The 16,767-nt window shown below is 43.3% G+C and overlaps 10 pseudogenes; all 10 read left to right on the top strand.

The window, feature by feature from the left end:
- The first annotated feature begins 341 nt into the window (after positions 1-341).
- Positions 342-605, top strand: LOC130339308 (U2 spliceosomal RNA; annotated as a pseudogene).
- A 1,474-nt stretch (positions 606-2,079) lies between these two features.
- On the top strand, positions 2,080-2,343 carry LOC130339297 (U2 spliceosomal RNA; annotated as a pseudogene).
- A 1,472-nt stretch (positions 2,344-3,815) lies between these two features.
- LOC130338211 (U2 spliceosomal RNA) lies at positions 3,816-4,080 on the top strand (annotated as a pseudogene).
- Positions 4,081-5,548: 1,468 nt separating this feature from the next.
- On the top strand, positions 5,549-5,812 carry LOC130338294 (U2 spliceosomal RNA; annotated as a pseudogene).
- A 1,464-nt stretch (positions 5,813-7,276) lies between these two features.
- LOC130340343 (U2 spliceosomal RNA) lies at positions 7,277-7,541 on the top strand (annotated as a pseudogene).
- Positions 7,542-9,010: 1,469 nt separating this feature from the next.
- LOC130337809 (U2 spliceosomal RNA) lies at positions 9,011-9,275 on the top strand (annotated as a pseudogene).
- A 1,464-nt stretch (positions 9,276-10,739) lies between these two features.
- Positions 10,740-11,005, top strand: LOC130341582 (U2 spliceosomal RNA; annotated as a pseudogene).
- Positions 11,006-12,447: 1,442 nt separating this feature from the next.
- Positions 12,448-12,710, top strand: LOC130338147 (U2 spliceosomal RNA; annotated as a pseudogene).
- A 1,443-nt stretch (positions 12,711-14,153) lies between these two features.
- On the top strand, positions 14,154-14,418 carry LOC130340601 (U2 spliceosomal RNA; annotated as a pseudogene).
- A 1,468-nt stretch (positions 14,419-15,886) lies between these two features.
- On the top strand, positions 15,887-16,147 carry LOC130337864 (U2 spliceosomal RNA; annotated as a pseudogene).
- The last annotated feature ends 620 nt before the right edge of the window (positions 16,148-16,767 follow it).

Genomic DNA, 16,767 nt, shown 5'->3' with positions numbered 1-16,767 from the left:
CAGGCAGGCAGCTATGTGCAACAAAGGTAGGCGTGTTGTTTTCATATGCAGATCTGAAATATTGTCTTATATGCAAGAGGAGGAGTGATGGGGGTTCAGGCAAAAGCCAGGCTATGGATTGCATTGCTAAATGCTCCATCAGAGTGCAATGGTCGCCTGTCCTTTTTTTAAGTGATGATGTGGGTTTAGCCTGTGCTGTAAGTATGTATGTATGGGTGGCTGACTGCCACCCACCCAGAGAGTGTATGGGAGTCTGGTTGGCTGCCAGCCTTCCTTCCATTCCTATGAGTAATGTGAGTGCTCATGAAGGGGACATGGTTGGGTCCACCCCTTTCCCGGTTATCCCCTCTAGGCCTTTTGGCTTAGATCAAGTGTAAAAAAAGAAAGGATCTTGCGACAGATCGCATCCTGAGGCACGTTTTTTTTTGTGTGAATACTTGCACTTGGGTGACTTGTGAGCACATACTGATACATACGTTCCCTATCTGGGGACCATAAATTAAATGGATTTTTGAGAAAGGGAGCTGATTTGGAAGCTTGCTTCTGTCGCCCTATGCATTGACCCGATGTGGCAGTATCTTCGGGTAGTGAACAGTGCACCACCCCATTCCAGTGTTAAACAAGAAAGATTCTCATTTAATCCTCCGTGGGTGAGAATTTGAGTTTGAGAATTGGAGACCAAAATGATGAGTTGCACTGACTGGTTTATGAACGTCTATTCATTTAGCGTTTTAATGACCATGTTTGCACACTGATTGGAGTAAAAAAATAAAATAAAACTAAATAATAATAATCTAGCACACCTGTGCAGGTTTGACATGACATGACAGGTAGCTGTCTTGTGGGTGGTGCTGAATCCTGTTAAATGACATGAGGGTCTCATGCCTATACACAAGGGTGTGTCATTGCTGTTGCTTGACCATGCATTGGTTTCTGTGGTCAGTGAATGATAAAAACAAAATTTACCATCCATTGATGGATGGGAAATCCGCCATGAGGCATTTGTTTTTAGAAACTGCTGCTCACAACCAATGTTGCAATGAAGTGTCTCCATCTGCTGGTGGTATTGGAAAGGCATTAGTGCTATGACAGGGTCTGAAGAAGAAGAAGAAGAAGAAGAAGACGGAAAAAAATATATATAAAAAGAAAAAGAGAGAGAGAGAGAGAGACTGACTTAGTGAGCGAGTGAGTGAGAGAGTGAGAGTGAGTGAGAGTGAATGAGTGAGTGAGTGATTGAGTGAGTGAGTGAGTGAGTGAGAACAAATGAGTTAAAGCAAGTGAGTGAGAGAGATCGAATGAATGAAAGTCTGAATGACAGAAAGAAAAAAGGATGAAGAAAGAAGCATGAAGAAAAAAAAATGTATATGGAGTTGCTGACATGAGTGCAATCTACAAAGCCGTTGAGGCTGATCCTCATGGGAGGATTATTGCACCAGGACCCTTAGCACTTTTAAAATGCCATTCAATGCCACGGGCTAGATGTAAACTGCAGATGACCATGTTGTGGTAGTTACCATGGATACCCAAGTGATGTGTGAGCTAACACATAGGCCCAACAGATTCCAAGAAGGCCAGAATCACCAGCGGCACCACCATCGATTGTCAGGTCACCCGGATTCAGCAAATACCAGAGTCCAAAATGATGCAGGTTTATACTGTTAATTTTCAGTTTATCGTTACAGTTGGTGTTATTCCATGTCGGAAGGGACGCAGCTACAGCCAGTGGGGTAACTAGAGACAGGCAGGCAGCTATGTGCAACAAAGGTAGGCGTGTTGTTTTCATATGCAGATCTGAAATATTGTCTTATATGCAAGAGGAGGAGTGATGGGGGTTCAGGCAAAAGCCAGGCTATGGATTGCATTGCTAAATGCTCCATCAGAGTGCAATGGTCGCCTGTCCTTTTTTTAAGTGATGATGTGGGTTTAGCCTGTGCTGTATGTATGTATGTATGGGTGGCTGACTGCCACCCACCCAGAGAGTGTATGGGAGTCTGGTTGGCCGCCAGCCTTCCTTCCAATCCTATGAGTAATGTGAGTGCTCATGAAGGGGACATGGTTGGGTCCAACCCTTTCCCGGTTATCCCCTCTAGGCCTTTTGGCTTAGATCAAGTGTAAAAAAAGAAAGGATCTTGCGACAGATCGCATCCTGAGGCACGTTTTTTTTTGTGTGAATACTTGCACTTGGGTGACTTGTGAGCACATACTGATACATACGTTCCCTATCTGGGGACCATAAATTAAATGGATTTTTGAGAAAGGGAGCTGATTTGGAAGCTTGCTTCTGTCGCCCTATGCATTGACCCGATGTGGCAGTATCTTCGGGTAGTGAACAGTGCACCACCCCATTCCAGTGTTAAACAAGAAAGATTCTCATTTAATCCTCCGTGGGTGAGAATTTGAGTTTGAGAATTGGAGACCAAAATGATGAGTTGCACTGACTGGTTTATGAACGTCTATTCATTTAGCGTTTTAATGACCATGTTTGCACACTGATTGGTGTAAAAAAATAAAATAAAACTAAATAATAATAATCTAGCACACCTGTGCAGGTTTGACATGACATGACAGGTAGCTGTCTTGTGGGTGGTGCTGAATCCTGTTAAATGACATGAGGGTCTCATGCCTATACACAAGGGTGTGTCATTGCTGTTGCTTGACCATGCATTGGTTTCTGTGGTCAGTGAATGATAAAAACAAAATTTACCATCCATTGATGGATGGGAAATCCGCCATGAGGCATTTGTTTTTAGAAACTGCTGCTCACAACCAATGTTGCAATGGAGTGTCTCCATCTGCTGGTGGTATTGGAAAGGCATTAGTGCTATGACAGGGTCTGAAGAAGAAGAAGAAGAAGACGGAAAAAAATATATATAAAAAGAAAAAAAGAGAGAGAGAGAGAGACTGACTTAGTGAGCGAGTGAGTGAGAGAGTGAGAGTGAGTGAGAGTGAATGAGTGAGTGAGTGAGTGATTGAGTGAGTGAGTGAGTGAGTGAGAACAAATGAGTTAAAGCAAGTGAGTGAGAGAGATCGAATGAATGAAAGTCTGAATGACAGAAAGAAAAAAGGATGAAGAAAGAAGCATGAAGAAAAAAAAATGTATATGGAGTTGCTGACATGAGTGCAATCTACAAAGCCGTTGAGGCTGATCCTCATGGGAGGATTATTGCACCAGGACCCTTAGCACTTTTAAAATGCCATTCAATGCCACGGGCTAGATGTAAACTGCAGATGACCATGTTGTGGTAGTTACCATGGATACCCAAGTGATGTGTGAGCTAACACATAGGCCCAACAGATTCCAAGAAGGCCAGAATCACCAGCGGCACCACCATCGATTGTCAGGTCACCCGGATTCAGCAAATACCAGAGTCCAAAATGATGCAGGTTTATACTGTTAATTTTCAGTTTATCGTTACAGTTGGTGTTATTCCATGTCGGAAGGGACGCAGCTACAGCCAGTGGGGTAACTAGAGACAGGCAGGCAGCTATGTGCAACAAAGGTAGGCGTGTTGTTTTCATATGCAGATCTGAAATATTGTCTTATATGCAAGAGGAGGAGTGATGGGGGTTCAGGCAAAAGCCAGGCTATGGATTGCATTGCTAAATGCTCCATCAGAGTGCAATGGTCGCCTGTCCTTTTTTTAAGTGATGATGTGGGTTTAGCCTGTGCTGTATGTATGTATGTATGGGTGGCTGACTGCCACCCACCCAGAGAGTGTATGGGAGTCTGGTTGGCTGCCAGCCTTCCTTCCATTCCTATGAGTAATGTGAGTGCTCATGAAGGGGACATGGTTGGGTCCACCCCTTTCCCGGTTATCCCCTCTAGGCCTTTTGGCTTAGATCAAGTGTAAAAAAAGAAAGGATCTTGCGACAGATCGCATCCTGAGGCACGTTTTTTTTTTGTGTGAATACTTGCACTTGGGTGACTTGTGTGCACATACTGATACATACGTTCCCTATCTGGGGACCATAAATTAAATGGATTTTTGAGAAATGGAGCTGATTTGGAAGCTTGCTTCTGTCGCCCTATGCATTGACCCGATGTGGCAGTATCTTCGGGTAGTGAACAGTGCACCACCCCATTCCAGTGTTAAACAAGAAAGATTCTCATTTAATCCTCCGTGGGTGAGAATTTGAGTTTGAGAATTGGAGACCAAAATGATGAGTTGCACTGACTGGTTTATGAACGTCTATTCATTTTGCGTTTTAATGACCATGTTTGCACACTGATTGGTGTAAAAAAATAAAATAAAACTAAATAATAATAATCTAGCACACCTGTGCAGGTTTGACATGACATGACAGGTAGCTGTCTTGTGGGTGGTGCTGAATCCTGTTAAATGACATGAGGGTCTCATGCCTATACACAAGGGTGTGTCATTGCTGTTGCTTGACCATGCATTGGTTTCTGTGGTCAGTGAATGATAAAAACAAAATTTACCATCCATTGATGGATGGGAAATCCGCCATGAGGCATTTGTTTTTAGAAACTGCTGCTCACAACCAATGTTGCAATGGAGTGTCTCCATCTGCTGGTGGTATTGGAAAGGCATTAGTGCTATGACAGGGTCTGAAGAAGAAGAAGAAGAAGACGGAAAAAAATATATATAAAAAGAAAAAGAGAGAGAGAGAGAGAGACTGACTTAGTGAGCGAGTGAGTGAGAGAGTGAGAGTGAGTGAGAGTGAATGAGTGAGTGAGTGATTGAGTGAGTGAGTGAGTGAGTGAGAACAAATGAGTTAAAGCAAGTGAGTGAGAGAGATCGAATGAATGAAAGTCTGAATGACAGAAAGAAAAAAGGATGAAGAAAGAAGCATGAAGAAAAAAAAATGTATATGGAGTTGCTGACATGAGTGCAATCTACAAAGCCGTTGAGGCTGATCCTCATGGGAGGATTATTGCACCAGGACCCTTAGCACTTTTAAAATGCCATTCAATGCCACGGGCTAGATGTAAACTGCAGATGACCATGTTGTGGTAGTTACCATGGATACCCAAGTGATGTGTGAGCTAACACATAGGCCCAACAGATTCCAAGAAGGCCAGAATCACCAGCGGCACCACCATCGATTGTCAGGTCACCCGGATTCAGCAAATACCAGAGTCCAAAATGATGCAGGTTTATACTGTTAATTTTCAGTTTATCGTTACAGTTGGTGTTATTCCATGTCGGAAGGGACGCAGCTACAGCCAGTGGGGTAACTAGAGACAGGCAGGCAGCTATGTGCAACAAAGGTAGGCGTGTTGTTTTCATATGCAGATCTGAAATATTGTCTTATATGCAAGAGGAGGAGTGATGGGGGTTCAGGCAAAAGCCAGGCTATGGATTGCATTGCTAAATGCTCCATCAGAGTGCAATGGTCGCCTGTCCTTTTTTTAAGTGATGATGTGGGTTTAGCCTGTGCTGTATGTATGTATGTATGGGTGGCTGACTGCCACCCACCCAGAGAGTGTATGGGAGTCTGGTTGGCTGCCAGCCTTCCTTCCATTCCTATGAGTAATGTGAGTGCTCATGAAGGGGACATGGTTGGGTCCACCCCTTTCCCGGTTATCCCCTCTAGGCCTTTTGGCTTAGATCAAGTGTAAAAAAAGAAAGGATCTTGCGACAGATCGCATCCTGAGGCACGTTTTTTTTTGTGTGAATCCTTGCACTTGGGTGACTTGTGAGCACATACTGATACATACGTTCCCTATCTGGGGACCATAAATTAAATGGATTTTTGAGAAAGGGAGCTGATTTGGAAGCTTGCTTCTGTCGCCCTATGCATTGACCCGATGTGGCAGTATCTTCGGGTAGTGAACAGTGCACCACCCCATTCCAGTGTTAAACAAGAAAGATTCTCATTTAATCCTCCGTGGGTGAGAATTTGAGTTTGAGAATTGGAGACCAAAATGATGAGTTGCACTGACTGGTTTATGAACGTCTATTCATTTAGCGTTTTAATGACCATGTTTGCACACTGATTGGTGTAAAAAAATAAAATAAAACTAAATAATAATAATCTAGCACACCTGTGCAGGTTTGACATGACATGACAGGTAGCTGTCTTGTGGGTGGTGCTGAATCCTGTTAAATGACATGAGGGTCTCATGCCTATACACAAGGGTGTGTCATTGCTGTTGCTTGACCATGCATTGGTTTCTGTGGTCAGTGAATGATAAAAACAAAATTTACCATCCATTGATGGATGGGAAATCCGCCATGAGGCATTTGTTTTTAGAAACTGCTGCTCACAACCAATGTTGCAATGGAGTGTCTCCATCTGCTGGTGGTATTGGAAAGGCATTAGTGCTATGACAGGGTCTGAAGAAGAAGAAGAAGAAGACGGAAAAAAATATATATAAAAAGAAAAAGAGAGAGAGAGAGAGAGACTGACTTAGTGAGCGAGTGAGTGAGAGAGTGAGAGTGAGTGAGAGTGAATGAGTGAGTGAGTGATTGAGTGAGTGAGTGAGTGAGAACAAATGAGTTAAAGCAAGTGAGTGAGAGAGATCGAATGAATGAAAGTCTGAATGACAGAAAGAAAAAAGGATGAAGAAAGAAGCATGAAGAAAAAAAAATGTATATGGAGTTGCTGACATGAGTGCAATCTACAAAGCCGTTGAGGCTGATCCTCATGGGAGGATTATTGCACCAGGACCCTTAGCACTTTTAAAATGCCATTCAATGCCACGGGCTAGATGTAAACTGCAGATGACCATGTTGTGGTAATTACCATGGATACCCAAGTGATGTGTGAGCTAACACATAGGCCCAACAGATTCCAAGAAGGCCAGAATCACCAGCGGCACCACCATCGATTGTCAGGTCACCCGGATTCAGCAAATACCAGAGTCCAAAATGATGCAGGTTTATACTGTTAATTTTCAGTTTATCGTTACAGTTGGTGTTATTCCATGTCGGAAGGGACGCAGCTACAGCCAGTGGGGTAACTAGAGACAGGCAGGCAGCTATGTGCAACAAAGGTAGGCGTGTTGTTTTCATATGCAGATCTGAAATATTGTCTTATATGCAAGAGGAGGAGTGATGGGGGTTCAGGCAAAAGCCAGGCTATGGATTGCATTGCTAAATGCTCCATCAGAGTGCAATGGTCGCCTGTCCTTTTTTTAAGTGATGATGTGGGTTTAGCCTGTGCTGTATGTATGTATGTATGGGTGGCTGACTGCCACCCACCCAGAGAGTGTATGGGAGTCTGGTTGGCTGCCAGCCTTCCTTCCATTCCTATGAGTAATGTGAGTGCTCATGAAGGGGACATGGTTGGGTCCACCCCTTTCCCGGTTATCCCCTCTAGGCCTTTTGGCTTAGATCAAGTGTAAAAAAAGAAAGGATCTTGCGACAGATCGCATCCTGAGGCACGTTTTTTTTTTGTGTGAATACTTGCACTTGGGTGACTTGTGAGCACATACTGATACATACGTTCCCTATCTGGGGACCATAAATTAAATGGATTTTTGAGAAAGGGAGCTGATTTGGAAGCTTGCTTCTGTCGCCCTATGCATTGACCCGATGTGGCAGTATCTTCGGGTAGTGAACAGTGCACCACCCCATTCCAGTGTTAAACAAGAAAGATTCTCATTTAATCCTCCGTGGGTGAGAATTTGAGTTTGAGAATTGGAGACCAAAATGATGAGTTGCACTGACTGGTTTATGAACGTCTATTCATTTAGCGTTTTAATGACCATGTTTGCACACTGATTGGTGTAAAAAAATAAAATAAAACTAAATAATAATAATCTAGCACACCTGTGCAGGTTTGACATGACATGACAGGTAGCTGTCTTGTGGGTGGTGCTGAATCCTGTTAAATGACATGAGGGTCTCATGCCTATACACAAGGGTGTGTCATTGCTGTTGCTTGACCATGCATTGGTTTCTGTGGTCAGTGAATGATAAAAACAAAATTTACCATCCATTGATGGATGGGAAATCCGCCATGAGGCATTTGTTTTTAGAAACTGCTGCTCACAACCAATGTTGCAATGGAGTGTCTCCATCTGCTGGTGGTATTGGAAAGGCATTAGTGCTATGACAGGGTCTGAAGAAGAAGAAGAAGAAGAAGAAGAAGAAGACGGAAAAAAATATATATAAAAAGAAAAAGAGAGAGAGAGAGAGAGACTGACTTAGTGAGCGAGTGAGTGAGAGAGTGAGAGTGAATGAGTGAGTGAGTGATTGAGTGAGTGAGTGAGTGAGTGAGTGAGAACAAATGAGTTAAAGCAAGTGAGTGAGAGAGATCGAATGAATGAAAGTCTGAATGACAGAAAGAAAAAAGGATGAAGAAAGAAGCATGAAGAAAAAAAATGTATATGGAGTTGCTGACATGAGTGCAATCTACAAAGCCGTTGAGGCTGATCCTCATGGGAGGATTATTGCACCAGGACCCTTAGCACTTTTAAAATGCCATTCAATGCCACGGGCTAGATGTAAACTGCAGATGACCATGTTGTGGTAGTTACCATGGATACCCAAGTGATGTGTGAGCTAACACATAGGCCCAACAGATTCCAAGAAGGCCAGAATCACCAGCGGCACCACCATCGATTGTCAGGTCACCCGGATTCAGCAAATACCAGAGTCCAAAATGATGCAGGTTTATACTGTTAATTTTCAGTTTATCGTTACAGTTGGTGTTATTCCATGTCGGAAGGGACGCAGCTACAGCCAGTGGGGTAACTAGAGACAGGCAGGCAGCTATGTGCAACAAAGGTAGGCGTGTTGTTTTCATATGCAGATCTGAAATATTGTCTTATATGCAAGAGGAGGAGTGATGGGGGTTCAGGCAAAAGCCAGGCTATGGATTGCATTGCTAAATGCTCCATCAGAGTGCAATGGTCGCCTGTCCTTTTTTTAAGTGATGATGTGGGTTTAGCCTGTGCTGTATGTATGTATGGGTGGCTGACTGCCACCCACCCAGAAAGTGTATGGGAGGCTGGTTGGCTGCCAGCCTTCCTTCCATTCCTATGAGTAATGTGAGTGCTCATGAAGGGGACATGGTTGGGTCCACCCCTTTCCCGGTTATCCCCTCTAGGCCTTTTGGCTTAGATCAAGTGTAAAATAAGAAAGGATCTTGCGACAGATCGCATCCTGAGGCACGTTTTTTTTTTGTGTGAATACTTGCACTTGGGTGACTTGTGAGCACATACTGATACATACGTTCCCTATCTGGGGACCATAAATTAAATGGATTTTTGAGAAAGGGAGCTGATTTGGAAGCTTGCTTCTGTCGCCCTATGCATTGACCCGATGTGGCAGTATCTTCGGGTAGTGAACAGTGCACCACCCCATTCCAGTGTTAAACAAGAAAGATTCTCATTTAATCCTCCGTGGGTGAGAATTTGAGTTTGAGAATTGGAGACCAAAATGATGAGTTGCACTGACTGGTTTATGAACGTCTATTCATTTAGCGTTTTAATGACCATGTTTGCACACTGATTGGTGTAAAAAAATAAAATAAAACTAAATAATAATAATCTAGCACACCTGTGCAGGTTTGACATGACATGACAGGTAGCTGTCTTGTGGGTGGTGCTGAATCCTGTTAAATGACATGAGGGTCTCATGCCTATACACAAGGGTGTGTCATTGCTGTTGCTTGACCATGCATTGGTTTCTGTGGTCAGTGAATGATAAAAACAAAATTTACCATCCATTGATGGATGGGAAATCCGCCATGAGGCATTTGTTTTTAGAAACTGCTGCTCACAACCAATGTTGCAATGGAGTGTCTCCATCTGCTGGTGGTATTGGAAAGGCATTAGTGCTATGACAGGGTCTGAAGAAGAAGAAGAAGAAGAAGAAGAAGGAAAAAAATATATATAAAAAGAAAAAGAGAGAGAGAGGGAGAGACTGACTTAGTGAGCGAGTGAGTGAGAGAGTGAGAGTGAATGAGTGAGTGAGTGATTGAGTGAGTGAGTGAGTGAGTGAGAACAAATGAGTTAAAGCAAGTGAGTGAGAGAGATCGAATGAATGAAAGTCTGAATGACAGAAAGAAAAAAGGATGAAGAAAGAAGCATGAAGAAAAAAAAATGTATATGGAGTTGCTGACATGAGTGCAATCTACAAAGCCGTTGAGGCTGATCCTCATGGGAGGATTATTGCACCAGGACCCTTAGCACTATTAAAATGCAATTCAATGCCACGGGCTAGATGTAAACTGCAGATGACCATGTTGTGGTAGTTACCATGGATACCCAAGTGATGTGTGAGCTAACACATAGGCCCAACAGATTCCAAGAAGGCCAGAATCACCAGCGGCACCACCATCGATTGTCAGGTCACCCGGATTCAGCAAATACCAGAGTCCAAAATGATGCAGGTTTATACTGTTAATTTTCAGTTTATCGTTACAGTTGGTGTTATTCCATGTCGGAAGGGACGCAGCTACAGCCAGTGGGGTAACTAGAGACAGGCAGGCAGCTATGTGCAACAAAGGTAGGCGTGTTGTTTTCATATGCAGATCTGAAATATTGTCTTATATGCAAGAGGAGGAGTGATGGGGGTTCAGGCAAAAGCCAGGCTATGGATTGCATTGCTAAATGCTCCATCAGAGTGCAATGGTCGCCTGTCCTTTTTTTAAGTGATGATGTGGGTTTAGCCTGTGCTGTATGTATGTATGTATGGGTGGCTGACTGCCACCCACCCAGAGAGTGTATGGGAGTCTGGTTGGCTGCCAGCCTTCCTTCCATTCCTATGAGTAATGTGAGTGCTCATGAAGGGGACATGGTTGGGTCCACCCCTTTCCCAGTTATTCCCTCTAGGCCTTTTGGCTTAGATCAAGTGTAAAAAAAAAGAAAGGATCTTGCGACAGATCGCATCCTGAGGCACGTTTTTTTTTGTGTGAATACTTGCACTTGGGTGACTTGTGAGCACATACTGATACATATGTTCCCTATCTGGGGGCCATAAATTAAATGGATTTTTGAGAAAGGGAGCTGATTTGGAAGCTTGCTTCTGTCGCCCTATGCATTGACCCGATGTGGCAGTATCTTCGGGTAGTGAACAGTGCACCACCCCATTCCAGTGTTAAACAAGAAAGATTCTCATTTAATCCTCCGTGGGTGAGAATTTGAGTTTGAGAATTGGAGACCAAAATGATGAGTTGCACTGACTGGTTTATGAACGTCTATTCATTTAGCGTTTTAATGACCATGTTTGCACACTGATTGGTGTAAAAAAATAAAATAAAACTAAATAATAATAATCTAGCACACCTGTGCAGGTTTGACATGACATGACAGGTAGCTGTCTTGTGGGTGGTGCTGAATCCTGTTAAATGACATGAGGGTCTCATGCCTATACACAAGGGTGTGTCATTGCTGTTGCTTGACCATGCATTGGTTTCTGTGGTCAGTGAATGATAAAAACAAAATTTACCATCCATTGATGGATGGGAAATCCGCCATGAGGCATTTGTTTTTAGAAACTGCTGCTCACAACCAATGTTGCAATGGAGTGTCTCCATCTGCTGGTGGTATTGGAAAGGCATTAGTGCTATGACAGGGTCTGAAGAAGAAGAAGACGGAAAAAAATATATATAAAAAGAAAAAGAGAGAGAGAGAGAGAGACTGACTTAGTGAGCGAGTGAGTGAGAGAGTGAGAGTGAGTGAGAGTGAATGAGTGAGTGAGTGAGTGAGAACAAATGAGTTAAAGCAAGTGAGTGAGAGAGATCGAATGAATGAAAGTCTGAATGACAGAAAGAAAAAAGGATGAAGAAAGAAGCATGAAGAAAAAAAAATGTATATGGAGTTGCTGACATGAGTGCAATCTACAAAGCCGTTGAGGCTGATCCTCATGGGAGGATTATTGCACCAGGACCCTTAGCACTTTTAAAATGCCATTCAATGCCACGGGCTAGATGTAAACTGCAGATGACCATGTTGTGGTAGTTACCATGGATACCCAAGTGATGTGTGAGCTAACACATAGGCCCAACAGATTCCAAGAAGGCCAGAATCACCAGCGGCACCACCATCGTTTGTCAGGTCACCCGGATTCAGCAAATACCAGAGTCCAAAATTATGCAGGTTTATACTGTTAATTTTCAGTTTATCGTTACAGTTGGTGTTATTCCATGTCGGAAGGGACGCAGCTACAGCCAGTGGGGTAACTAGAGACAGGCAGGCAGCTATGTGCAACAAAGGTAGGCGTGTTGTTTTCATATGCAGATCTGAAATATTGTCTTATATGCAAGAGGAGGAGTGATGGGGGTTCAGGCAAAAGCCAGGCTATGGATTGCATTGCTAAATGCTCCATCAGAGTGCAATGGTCGCCTGTCCTTTTTTTAAGTGATGATGTGGGTTTAGCCTGTGCTGTATGTATGTATGTATGGGATGCTGACTGCCACCCACCCAGAGAGTGTATGGGAGTCTGGTTGGCTGCCAGCATTCCTTCCATTCCTATGAGTAATGTGAGTGCTCATGAAGGGGACATGGTTGGGTCCACCCCTTTCCCGGTTATCCCCTCTAGGCCTTTTGGCTTAGATCAAGTGTAAAAAAAGAAAGGATCTTGCGACAGATCGCATCCTGAGGCACGTTTTTTTTGTGTGAATACTTGCACTTGGGTGACTTGTGAGCACATACTGATACATACGTTCCCTATCTGGGGACCATAAATTAAATGGATTTTTGAGAAAGGGAGCTGATTTGGAAGCTTGCTTCTGTCGCCCTATGCATTGACCCGATGTGGCAGTATCTTCGGGTAGTGAACAGTGCACCACCCCATTCCAGTGTTAAACAAGAAAGATTCTCATTTAATCCTCCGTGGGTGAGAATTTGAGTTTGAGAATTGGAGACCAAAATGATGAGTTGCACTGACTGGTTTATGAACGTCTATTCATTTAGCGTTTCAATGACCATGTTTGCACACTGATTGGTGTAAAAAATAAAATAAAACTAAATAATAATAATCTAGCACACCTGTGCAGGTTTGACATGACATGACAGGTAGCTGTCTTGTGGGTGGTGCTGAATCCTGTTAAATGACATGAGGGTCTCATGCCTATACACAAGGGTGTGTCATTGCTGTTGCTTGACCATGCATTGGTTTCTGTGGTCAGTGAATGATAAAAACAAAATTTACCATCCATTGATGGATGGGAAATCCGCCATGAGGCATTTGTTTTTAGAAACTGCTGCTCACAACCAATGTTGCAATGGAGTGTCTCCATCTGCTGGTGGTATTGGAAAGGCATTAGTGCTATGACAGGGTCTGAAGAAGAAGAAGAAGAAGACGGAAAAAAATATATATAAAAAGAAAAAGAGAGAGAGAGAGAGAGACTGACTTAGTGAGCGAGTGAGTGAGAGAGTGAGAGTGAGTGAGAGTGAATGAGTGAGTGAGTGAGAACAAATGAGTTAAAGCAAGTGAGTGAGAGAGATCGAATGAATGAAAGTCTGAATGACAGAAAGAAAAAAGGATGAAGAAAGAAGCATGAAGAAAAAAAAATGTATATGGAGTTGCTGACATGAGTGCAATCTTCAAAGCCGTTGAGGCTGATCCTCATGGGAGGATTATTGCACCAGGACCCTTAGCACTTTTAAAATGCCATTCAATGCCACGGGCTAGATGTAAACTGCAGATGACCATGTTGTGGTAGTTACCATGGATACCCAAGTGATGTGTGAGCTAACACATAGGCCCAACAGATTCCAAGAAGGCCAGAATCACCAGCGGCACCACTATCTATTGTCAGGTCACCCGGATTCAGCAAATACCAGAGTCCAAAATGATGCAGGTTTATACTGTTAATTTTCAGTTTATCGTTACAGTTGGTGTTATTCCATGTCGGAAGGGACGCAGCTACAGCCAGTGGGGTAACTAGAGACAGGCAGGCAGCTATGTGCAACAAAGGTAGGCGTGTTGTTTTCATATGCAGATCTGAAATATTGTCTTATATGCAAGAGGAGGAGTGATGGGGGTTCAGGCAAAAGCCAGGCTATGGATTGCATTGCTAAATGCTCCATCAGAGTGCAATGGTCGCCTGTCCTTTTTTTAATTGATGATGTGGGTTTAGCCTGTGCTGTATGTATGTATGTATGGGTGGCTGACTGCCACCCACCCAGAGAGTGTATGGGAGTCTGGTTGGCTGCCAGCCTTCCTTCCATTCCTATGAGTAATGTGAGTGCTCATGAAGGGGACATGGTTGGGTCCACCCCTTTCCCGGTTATCCCCTCTAGGCCTTTTGGCTTAGATCAAGTGTAAAAAAAGAAAGGATCTTGCAACAGATCGCATCCTGAGGCACGTTTTTTTTTTGTGTGAATACTTGCACTTGGGTGACTTGTGAGCACATACTGATACATACGTTCCCTATCTGGGGACCATAAATTAAATGGATTTTTGAGAAAGGGAGCTGATTTGGAAGCTTGCTTCTGTCGCCCTATGCATTGACCCGATGTGGCAGTATCTTCGGGTAGTGAACAGTGCACCACCCCATTCCAGTGTTAAACAAGAAAGATTCTCATTTAATCCTCCGTGGGTGAGAATTTGAGTTTGAGAATTGGAGACCAAAATGATGAGTTGCACTGACTGGTTTATGAACGTCTATTCATTTAGCGTTTTAATGACCATGTTTGCACACTGATTGGTGTAAAAAAATAAAATAAAACTAAATAATAATAATCTAGCACACCTGTGCAGGTTTGACATGACATGACAGGTAGCTGTCTTGTGGGTAGTGCTGAATCCTGTTAAATGACATGAGGGTCTCATGCCTATACACAAGGGTGTGTCATTGCTGTTGCTTGACCATGCATTGGTTTCTGTGGTCAGTGAATGATAAAAACAAAATTTACCATCCATTGATGGATGGGAAATCCGCCATGAGGCATTTGTTTTTAGAAACTGCTGCTCACAACCAATGTTGCAATGGAGTGTCTCCATCTGCTGGTGGTATTGGAAAGGCATTAGTGCTATGACAGGGTCTGAAGAAGAAGAAGAAGAAGACGGAAAAAAATATATATAAAAAGAAAAAGAGAGAGAGAGAGAGAGACTGACTTAGTGAGCGAGTGAGTGAGAGAGTGAGAGTGAGTGAGAGTGAATGAGTGAGTGAGTGATTGAGTGAGTGAGTGAGTGAGTGAGAACAAATGAGTTAAAGCAAGTGAGTGAGAGAGATCGAATGAATGAAAGTCTGAATGACAGAAAGAAAAAAGGATGAAGAAAGAAGCATGAAGAAAAAAAAATGTATATGGAGTTGCTGACATGAGTGCAATCTACAAAGCCGTTGAGGCTGATCCTCATGGGAGGATTATTGCACCAGGACCCTTAGCACTTTTAAAATGCCATTCAATGCCACGGGCTAGATGTAAACTGCAGATGACCATGTTGTGGTAGTTACCATGGATACCCAAGTGATGTGTGAGCTAACACATAGGCCCAACAGATTCCAAGAAGGCCAGAATCACCAGCGGCACCACCATCGATTGTCAGGTCACCCGGATTCAGCAAATACCAGAGTCCAAAATGATGCAGGTTTATACTGTTAATTTTCAGTTTATCGTTACAGTTGGTGTTATTCCATGTCGGAAGGGACGCAGCTACAGCCAGTGGGGTAACTAGAGACAGGCAGGCAGCTATGTGCAACAAAGGTAGGCGTGTTGTTTTCATATGCAGATCTGAAATATTGTCTTATATGCAAGAGGAGGAGTGATGGGGGTTCAGGCAAAAGCCAGGCTATGGATTGCATTGCTAAATGCTCCATCAGAGTGCAATGGTCGCCTGTCCTTTTTTTAAGTGATGATGTGGGTTTAGCCTGTGCTGTATGTATGTATGTATGGGTGGCTGACTGCCACCCACCCAGAGAGTGTATGGGAGTCTGGTTGGCTGCCAGCCTTCCTTCCATTCCTATGAGTAATGTGAGTGCTCATGAAGGGGACATGGTTGGGTCCACCCCTTTCCCGGTTATCCCCTCTAGGCCTTTTGGCTTAGATCAAGTGTAAAAGAAAGGATCTTGCGACAGATCGCATCCTGAGGCACGTTTTTTTCTGTGTGAATACTTGCACTTGGGTGACTTGTGAGCACATACTGATACATACGTTCCCTATCTGGGGACCATAAATTAAATGGATTTTTGAGAAAGGGAGCTGATTTGGAAGCTTGCTTCTGTCGCCCTATGCATTGACCCGATGTGGCAGTATCTTCGGGTAGTGAACAGTGCACCACCCCATTCCAGTGTTAAACAAGAAAGATTCTCATTTAATCCTCCGTGGGTGAGAATTTGAGTTTGAGAATTGGAGACCAAAATGATGAGTTGCACTGACTGGTTTATGAACGTCTATTCATTTAGCGTTTTAATGACCATGTTTGCACACTGATTGGTGTAAAAAAATAAAATAAAACTAAATAATAATAATCTAGCACACCTGTGCAGGTTTGACATGACATGACAGGTAGCTGTCTTGTGGGTGGTGCTGAATCCTGTTAAATGACATGAGGGTCTCATGCCTATACACAAGGGTGTGTCATTGCTGTTGCTTGACCATGCATTGGTTTCTGTGGTCAGTGAATGATAAAAACAAAATTTACCATCCATTGATGGATGGGAAATCCGCCATGAGGCATTTGTTTTTAGAAACTGCTGCTCACAACCAATGTTGCAATGGAGTGTCTCCATCTGCTGGTGGTATTGGAAAGGCATTAGTGCTATGACAGGGTCTGAAGAAGAAGAAGAAGAAGACGGAAAAAAATATATATAAAAAGAAAAAGAGAGAGAGAGAGAGAGAAACTGACTTAGTGAGCGAGTGAGTGAGAGAGTGAGAGTGAGTGAGAGTGAATGAGTGAGTGA

Source organism: Hyla sarda, chromosome 1, assembly GCF_029499605.1.
Source record: "Hyla sarda isolate aHylSar1 chromosome 1, aHylSar1.hap1, whole genome shotgun sequence".
NCBI classification, from domain to species: Eukaryota; Metazoa; Chordata; class Amphibia; order Anura; family Hylidae; genus Hyla; species Hyla sarda.
The sequence above is the reverse complement of the archived record's forward strand: the minus strand, read 5'-3'. Positions and strand labels throughout refer to the sequence as shown.